This window comes from Strix aluco, chromosome 10 (assembly GCF_031877795.1).
Source record: "Strix aluco isolate bStrAlu1 chromosome 10, bStrAlu1.hap1, whole genome shotgun sequence".
In the NCBI taxonomy this organism is placed as follows: Eukaryota; Metazoa; Chordata; class Aves; order Strigiformes; family Strigidae; genus Strix; species Strix aluco.
Genome location: NC_133940.1, coordinates 4404009 through 4411876, shown reverse-complemented (window position 1 = coordinate 4411876; position 7868 = coordinate 4404009). Strand labels below are relative to the sequence as shown.

General features: G+C 50.0%; 1 long non-coding RNA gene across 1 annotated transcript; it reads left to right on the top strand.

The window, feature by feature from the left end:
• The first annotated feature begins 2293 nt into the window (after positions 1-2293).
• LOC141927713 (uncharacterized) lies at positions 2294-7178 on the top strand. Its single transcript, XR_012624563.1, has 3 exons — positions 2294-2404; positions 5741-5911; positions 7123-7178. It is a non-coding gene; the product is annotated as an uncharacterized LOC141927713 (long non-coding RNA).
• The last annotated feature ends 690 nt before the right edge of the window (positions 7179-7868 follow it).

Below are 7868 nucleotides of genomic sequence, written 5' to 3'. Positions count from 1 at the left end.
GAATCCTCCTTGTAGCAAGAGCTGGTAGCCAGGATGGATGAGGAGTTCATTCACAGTTAGTTAAACACTGAAGGAAATTCGATTTGTACATTTAAAATTGCTTTCTTAACCAGTGTTTAACGTCTTGGGGTCTCAAGGGTTAAAATACCTCTGGCACCTTGGATCAATCTATGGGGATTTAAAAGTGCTCTAGATTAAACAGGCAAATGAGTTAAACAGCACTTAGCTGATTCCCTGGCTGTGAATAATCCAGCCAACCCTGTGCTGAAGACATCTGGGGCTCGTCTGCTGTTCGTAGTGGAGGTTTCGGACCCTTTCTCAAAGATGTCACCGGTCTGTAAGTTACGGCTTCACTGACCAGAAGGTAGGAGGCACTTTGGGAGTGGCCCCTTGTGATGGAGACTGGAGACCTCTGCTCTTCTGTCCTGGACGTCAGGCAGTGGCTTTCACACTGGTCCCATCTCTCAGCTCAGCTCTGCTTTCTGTCCTTAGGATACAGCTTTGATTTGCCAGGGCTGAGTGAACTGGGACATCCCCTACTGCAGATCTGCACGAGACATACCCCTCTAGCAAGGTACAGGACAACCTTACAAATACAGAAAGCTAAACCTCCCACTAATTACGCAATGGGAATGCAGCAGGCAGAGCTTTTTGTCTAGATTGCATCCGTGCTGCTGTTAGCTTCAGGAACCCCGTGCTTCCAGCCCTGCATCTTCCTCCCCGTTCTCCCCCATGCCCTGGGCAGATCTCTGTTTCAGGGTTGGCCCTGCTGTTCCATGAGCTGTGCCCTCTAGGCGTGGTTATCGAGTGTTAGGACAGACTTTGGGTGTTGCGCTGTGTTATTGCAGTGGTTGTGTCAGTCAGATGTGGACAAGTCCCAAGTGCAGATGTGAGGTGACAAGTGCCCGTTATTTGGCCCTGACTGCAGGAAGAACTGAACCCCTTCAGCCTTCTCAGTCTGGGTGGAGATGAGTGATGGAAAGCAGTTGCATACTTTCAAGGGATCAGTGAAAGGAGGATGCTTTGCTCTGCTCCCTCAACTAAAATGCTCTGCTGGCAAGCAGCAGCTCTGGGTTTGCCTTGATTTTTGCGGTGACTGCTTGTTGTGTTTAATCTGCTGCGCTGTTATAAGCAGTCTCCCTGCGAGCGAGAAACTTGTGAGTGGCTGAGCTGAGATTTCCAGGTTCCTGATCAGAGGAAAGGCTGTCCCAGCCACATTGGAGTTGGGTTCCTGGTTGCACCCCGATAGAAAAGATTATTCATCCAGTGGGAAAAAAAAACCCAAACCAGAACTGCTGTTTAATCGAGTGTTTGACATACCTTAGCTGAGCAGATCTTGGCACTCAGTACGAGTTACAGCTCTGCTTTTCTGAGCCCATGAGCTGGGCTCACTTACAGCTGGCCTGACTCTCAGGAATGCTGCCTGCTTTCTGACTTTTCCTGCCCCGTGGGCCTTAGGGGCTTCAGGAACCCTTTTCCTCCTTTCCTTCCCATCAGCCCATTTACCACATGCTCTGCTATCAGGTTGTTTGGGACTCTGTCCTCTCTTCAGTATTTTCTGGCTGAACCACTTTGGTTTGTCCAAGCAACTGTCTGTCTGGATGTCCATCCCTGACTTGCTCTGTCTGTACTCAGCTGACAGACCAGGAAGTGGAACAGGCATCGGTGCTTCCCAGTTAACTCCCTCCCACCACTGCAGGGAGCTCCAGGTGGCGTTGGGGGACCAGACCTTACCATTTCTATAACGTAGGTGACCCTGACTGAGACTGGGACGTGCCCTGTCTGTGTCACTGCTCCAACCATCACCTTTAGTTTTTCCAGGAAAGAGAAGCACAAAGAGATGTAGCACCAAAAAAATGAATCTCTTCCTCCCGACTTTGTGACGAGAGCCAGTTCAGCCAGAATCACTGACATGCCGCCCTCTCCTCTTCTGGCTGGCACAAGTCTGGCAGCCTGTGTCTCCAAGGGCTTCTTACTGACAAGGCCCCAGGGCAGACGTTAGCACTTTAAAGTACTTGGAGCAGACACAAGTCTGCACCAATTTGTTGCAATCACCCATATTTAAAGGCAAGTGGTACCTTTTATTTCCATGGGATTATTGGTCCATGGCACATCTGGCACTCCTATGCACAAGGTCGATGACCTCCCTGCCTTTCTGCTGTACGCTGGCTTTGGCTTTTATCCTTGGTATGAAGCAACTGGCATTTTGGTCTCAGCAGATGGCTACTTAAAAACAAAAACCCACTCAAACCAGGAGACTTTCTCTTCTTTTCCAGGAGCCAAGGACTTTGAAGGCACGTGCTGAGGTTCACTTCCAGAACAAAGGCTGCCGGGTCACAACACACAGTATATCTTGGGGCCTGTGCTGTAGCTGAGGACAAACGTCTGGTGACTTTAAGGGCAGGTAAAAGTTTATTGTGATCCAGAGAGGTGGGGAATCTCCATCCTGGGAGATATTTCACACTGCTGGACGCATCCCTGCACAATCTGTTTGAACTTTGAAATTGTCTGTTTTGTGCAGAGGGGTTGGACCAGAGACATCCAAAGTCTCTTCCTCCTAAATTTTTCTGTGTTTCTGTGTCTGATCCTGCTGATGACCCATGCAGTCTGCTTTACGAGGAGTGAAGGGAAGAGAAGAAAGCATTAGAAAACATGAAGAAATGTATCAGTATTGCTGTCTGCTGCAAGCTGTGCCAGGGAGCAGACGCTAGCTGCCTTTCCTCTTCTAGATGAATTTATTTGACTGGAAAAACAGCTGCTGTTGCTGTGAAGTGTCCAGATGAACCTGTACATAGACCTGGGGCAAGTGGGAATGTCGAGGGGGGAATCTGAGAAGGCAGGGAGCCCATGCTGGCAGCAGCCCCTGCCCTGCCCGGGGACCAAGCAGAGCTCTGGGAGTGATGTGCTGGGGAGGAGCTCCTTGTACTGCTTCTTTCCTCAAGAGCAGCTGTTTCAGGCTTACCTGGATTATGACCATGATGAGAGAGGGTTTCTTGTTGGGCGTGCATCCCCAGGAGGGGTTGCACTTGATATCTGACCTTTGTTTTCATTTCATACCAGGTGTTTCTAGGCCTCGAAATTTTTCTGTGGGCTCAAGGGGACAGTTAAGTCAAGGAGGAGGAGTGTAGGGAGACAGGATGTGTGCAAGGGCTGTGCTTTTGTGTCGTAGCTTTTGTGAGAGACAGACAAGCTTTGTGGGCCAAGAACAGCAGGACTAATGATGGGCATTTCTGGAGGGTTGTGTGCCTTCAGAGCTCTCGGCAAATGTCAGCCAGTTTGTCTGCTGCCCTGCAAATGGTGCTCGCTGGGAAGGAGAAATCTGACTGTCCCAAGTGAATGCTTCTCCCCAGCTGCTTTTCAGCTCACTTTGCCAGAGAGACTAAAAAAAGGGCTGCCCTTATGTGCAGGGACTGTGGATTGCACAGAGATACAGCCCAGCAAGCTTGAAATCATGGAGGGGCCAGTCCGACCTCCCCAGGGCCCTCTCCCGAGTTCAGGGCAGGGAGGGACCAGTGTGTCCAACGAGGCAGAAAAGCTCTCTGAGCTGTGGAGAGGAAGGAAGCTAAGCCCAGGGATGGAAGGTGCCATTATAGACTCAGATGTCCTGTCTGAAGGGAGGTTGGCTACCTCATCTGCTGCCTCTGCCTGAGGAGGGAGGGCTTGCAAACCAGCAGAGGAGGGAGCTGTGTTGTGCCAGCAGCTGGAGCCTTCCAGAGTCAGCCTGCAAAGCTGTCACTGCTCTTGCTCATGGAGAAGAAGTGTTACTGACAAGCTGGCTTCCTGACCAGTCTCCTTGCTGGGCTAGTTACCCAGATCTGCTCCATAAGGAGGTTCATCAGCTCCCCTGCAGCCCAGCTATTCCTTGGGAAGGTGTGATGTATCTGGCTTGGTTAATCCCAGATGTATTTTAATGAGATACCATTTGTAAAAGGAGTTCCCAGTGCTGGTGAGACCAGACAGGGAAAAAAAAAAGTTTCCAAACAGGTTTGGAAACCTCTGTCTTCTAGTGATAGGAAAATTAAACAGAAGCCATCTTTCTGTGTTCATCCCAGCGAGGTACTGTGAACCTGTCTGGGAGAAATCAGCATCCAGTTCCTGATTAAAAAGGTGGGAGCAACAGCCAGGGAGGGTTAAAAGAAGGTATGTGCCTTGAGGCTGTGCTAAAGGGAAACCCTAGATATTTGTTTCTCAGTCAGAAGTTCAGCTGATGGATGCCTCTAGAAGGTCCTGGTGCCTGGGCATAATTTTACTTGCCCTGCTCTGTTTTTCTTCAGAGATGGAGGGTGCTGAGGGCTGAAGGCACCAGCTGGGTGCTTGGTGCCCTTCCATTTCCCTCTTCAAGGTTTTTAGGTGGGTGGCCAAGGCAGGAGGCAGGCAGCTGTTGATTTGCAGAAACAGACTCTACAACTCAGAGAGAGTTATACAGCAGGTATGTTTACTCCGGTGCCGGGGTGCAAGGGGATTTCTCCACAAAGCTTGCACCCCAACAGCACATTTTACCAGAAACTTCTAGAGTGTGGATATACATATTCATTGGATCACATAACACCAATATCCATATGCATAAGTGAGGTTGGGTTAGCTTTTATCTTTTAATTTTTTTATCCTCATTTTTTGTTTTTTAATCCCAGCTGTTTTAAATGATATCAGTGGCTTGGCAGATTCATTCTTTCAGGCCTTTGGTGCTCCCTGCACAGATCGATCAGCGTTTCTGATCAACCGGTCTGATTTCACAAGTGGCTCCACTCCTGCTTTGTGTTTTGAAGGGTTTTCCCCTCTGCTTTTGAGGCCGTATGCTTATTACAGAGCTGTTTTTTCATGAGTGGGAAGGTTTCTCTCAAGGAGAATCTGCAGATGTTTGGGGCTGGTTTTGTTCCTGGCTCTTTGATTCATGGTAGTTGTTGGGATGTGTGAAGGATGGGAAGAGGTTCAAAGGAAGAACCCGAGGAGCTGGTTTAACAGTTCATCTTGGACGATGTCTATGTTGAAAATGAAAACCTACCCCTCTGCTCCCACTGCCAAAATGTGATGTGCTGGGAGTCAGCATGCAGACCTCGATCACGTCAAAGCTGTGGAGTCTGACAGTACTTCCACAGCAGAGAGCAGAGGCTCTTTTGTGGGGTGCACTAGGTGCCCTGTTTAAAAATCATAAAGCCCTGGCTTAGGTTCCAGCCCAGGATGGCCTCTGTGTGGCTGTTCTTTAACAAAACGCCCAGTTTTTGTGGCAAAAGACTTTCGGATACAAATGCAGTCAAATATTTGACTAATCCAGCAATTGCTTTGGGATTTTGCTTGAGTTCAAACTCAGCAATTGTGGCTGTTGTGTGGTTGTATTAAGCCTGTGAAGGCAACTGCCCAGAGCAGGTAAAGCCACATTCCACTTTGCCTTTTTTCTTGATGACTGCTCACATTGTAACTTCCTCCCCCAGCAGAGCTGGTGCCTTCAGGCTGCCCCAGCACCTCTTGGCACAGCCCGTGTGCTGCAGGGAGCTGCACCCGCTGGCCTGGCAGTGGCAAGGAGACCAGCTTGTCCCTTCAGTGCTTCACAAGGCATAAAGAAAGCAAGCTGCTCCTTTCCCAGAACTGCTTCTGAACACGCTTTGTAGCTGCCGTGACTGTGCCTGGGGCTCCTGTGGGCTGAGGCTGAAATGCATGTCACGGGCTGGGTTTGTCCCTTCCCTGTGTCCCACTTACAGCTCTTGTTTTTTCTAATCTTCCTCTCCTTTACTTCAAATCACAGAACCAGATGTTGGTGTTTGCAAGTGCCCTGCAGGAGAGGTACTGGACCTGCTGGGGCTTTGGATGACCGATTTGCTGTGAAACCAGGAGCCAAGGAGACCCGTCCCACTGCAAATGGAGCTGCCAAGTGATGCCAGAAGCTGCAAATGCCAACCAAGCTGTGGTGGACCAGGTAAAGCACATTGTTTTTTTTCTTGTCCTGGAGAAGTTGGAGGGAAGGACCACTTGTGGCATTTAGCGTGGTCCTTGGAGCTGACCATGGGAGGATCTTGCTGGGCTGTGGGTGCTCGGGTATTGCCATGGTTTTAAATGCATGAGATGTCCAGTGGTAGAGAGCTGCCATGTGCTTGGGCTCTGAAGGAGGCTCTGTGCCCTCCTTGGGTGGAGGAGAGGAGGGCCTGGTGCTCCCCAGCCTGTGGTGCCCCATGGCACTGGGTGGGATGGAGAGTGCCCTGGCAGGACCCTGCCAGCTGAGGAGAAGAGCTGGGTGTGGAGGAGGAGAGACTGACCCCTGCTCTGCCTCTGTGACTGTGAAAGGCCACTAAGCCCTGCTCCTACAGTGCGCTGGTACTGCAGCATGTTTCTGCCCTCAATATGGTGGGGACTTAGGTGGTTTTTAGCTGCCAGAGGAAACACAAGACCAGGAGAGTTGGGATTAAGGTAGAGTGAGCCCCAGAACTATCGAAGCATCCTGTAACTGTGTAGGTGATCAGTGCCCTTGACAACTGTCCACTTTCTTGTTTAGGCTGAGATGCCTAAGGGCAGTACCCTGCTGAGTCAGGCCTGAACCTCCATCCAGAATGGACCCATCTTCCTGTGGCATTGTCTCCTGGCAGTCACAGCCTCACAGTTACTGCCTTGCTAACCTCCATGTCAGAGATTCCCCTTGAGCTGTGATTAACTTCTTGAGGCTTGTAAATTTTCTTCTGCATTTACACAAAGACAGCTGGCTGGATTTAATGGTTTCATAGTATTACAGAAAAAGAAAAGCTAGGAGGCATTACATTTGTTGGGGCCAAGGACTTTGCTTTGTTTCAAAAAGCAATGGGGAAAAACGAGTTTACTCTTTTTGGATTTCATGGTTGCACCGCTAATGTCAGGGTGTGCAAAATGTAGGCATTTGAGATACTGTCTTGATTTAGAAAAGGAGTAGAGAACCAGCTCAGGGTTTGGAAGTGAGATGTAAAATAAACAGAAAGTGAGGAAAAAAATTGATTCCGAACATGGGAATAAAAAGGGAGAAAGCAAACCCAGGGCTGTGTGTTGAGGTGTGTGCTACCAAAAAAATCAATGTTCTCCCCTGCAATGTGGGATTGCATTGCTCAGGGGAAGGCAGGACAAACATGGTTAAAAGGAGCCAACTTTATTTCCCTTCTTTCTCAGAAGAAAACAAGTACAAACCCTGCTTGGATTAGAGAGGATTATGGACTGCCCGTTGGGGAATTCATGATTGGAACTTCATGATGATGCAGTTGGGTAAGTGATCTCACTGCAGTTATTTGGTAGGAGACCTTTTGATAGCATCTAAAAGGGTTTGAGTGTCGCAGTCAGTCCCTTCGTTGAGCGCTGGAGTTCTTCCTTCATGGGTTAAAACGGGGGAAGGGAATGCTCCCACGGATGGTGTAAGCTGTCTGTGCCAGCACTGCCCTCCTCTCCCTGGGGCCTCACTGCAGCCCTTGTCTTTGCCTTTGCTGCAGCTCCGTGTCCTCTGCAAGACACCAGCTGTGCCCAGTTACTCTGTGGGTTCGATCTAGTGAGTGCAGCACTGATGCCAGGAAAGATGTTTCTGATGTGCCTGTGTCACCCGCCAGGGGCTCTGGTCCTGGTGTCCAGAAGCTGGGCAGTGCCTGTGCTGGGGCTTTGTCTCGGAGCCTGCAGCAGGGCTGTGGGGGGGATGCAGGCTGATGGTGCCCTGTGTCCTTCTGGCACTGCAGCAAGAGAGAGGTTAATAATGCCACACGCCTGCTGCTGCCCTTGGCTGTATGCTCATGTGTTTCTGCAGGAGGATGAGAGCTGTCAGCAGCATTTTCCAGGGGATGGGGGAAGGATTTTCAGCCCTGTAGAGCAGCTCCCTGCATGAACCCTGTGCCTCTGAAGAGAGCAGGGCCAGCAGCCTGCTTCGGTCAGAC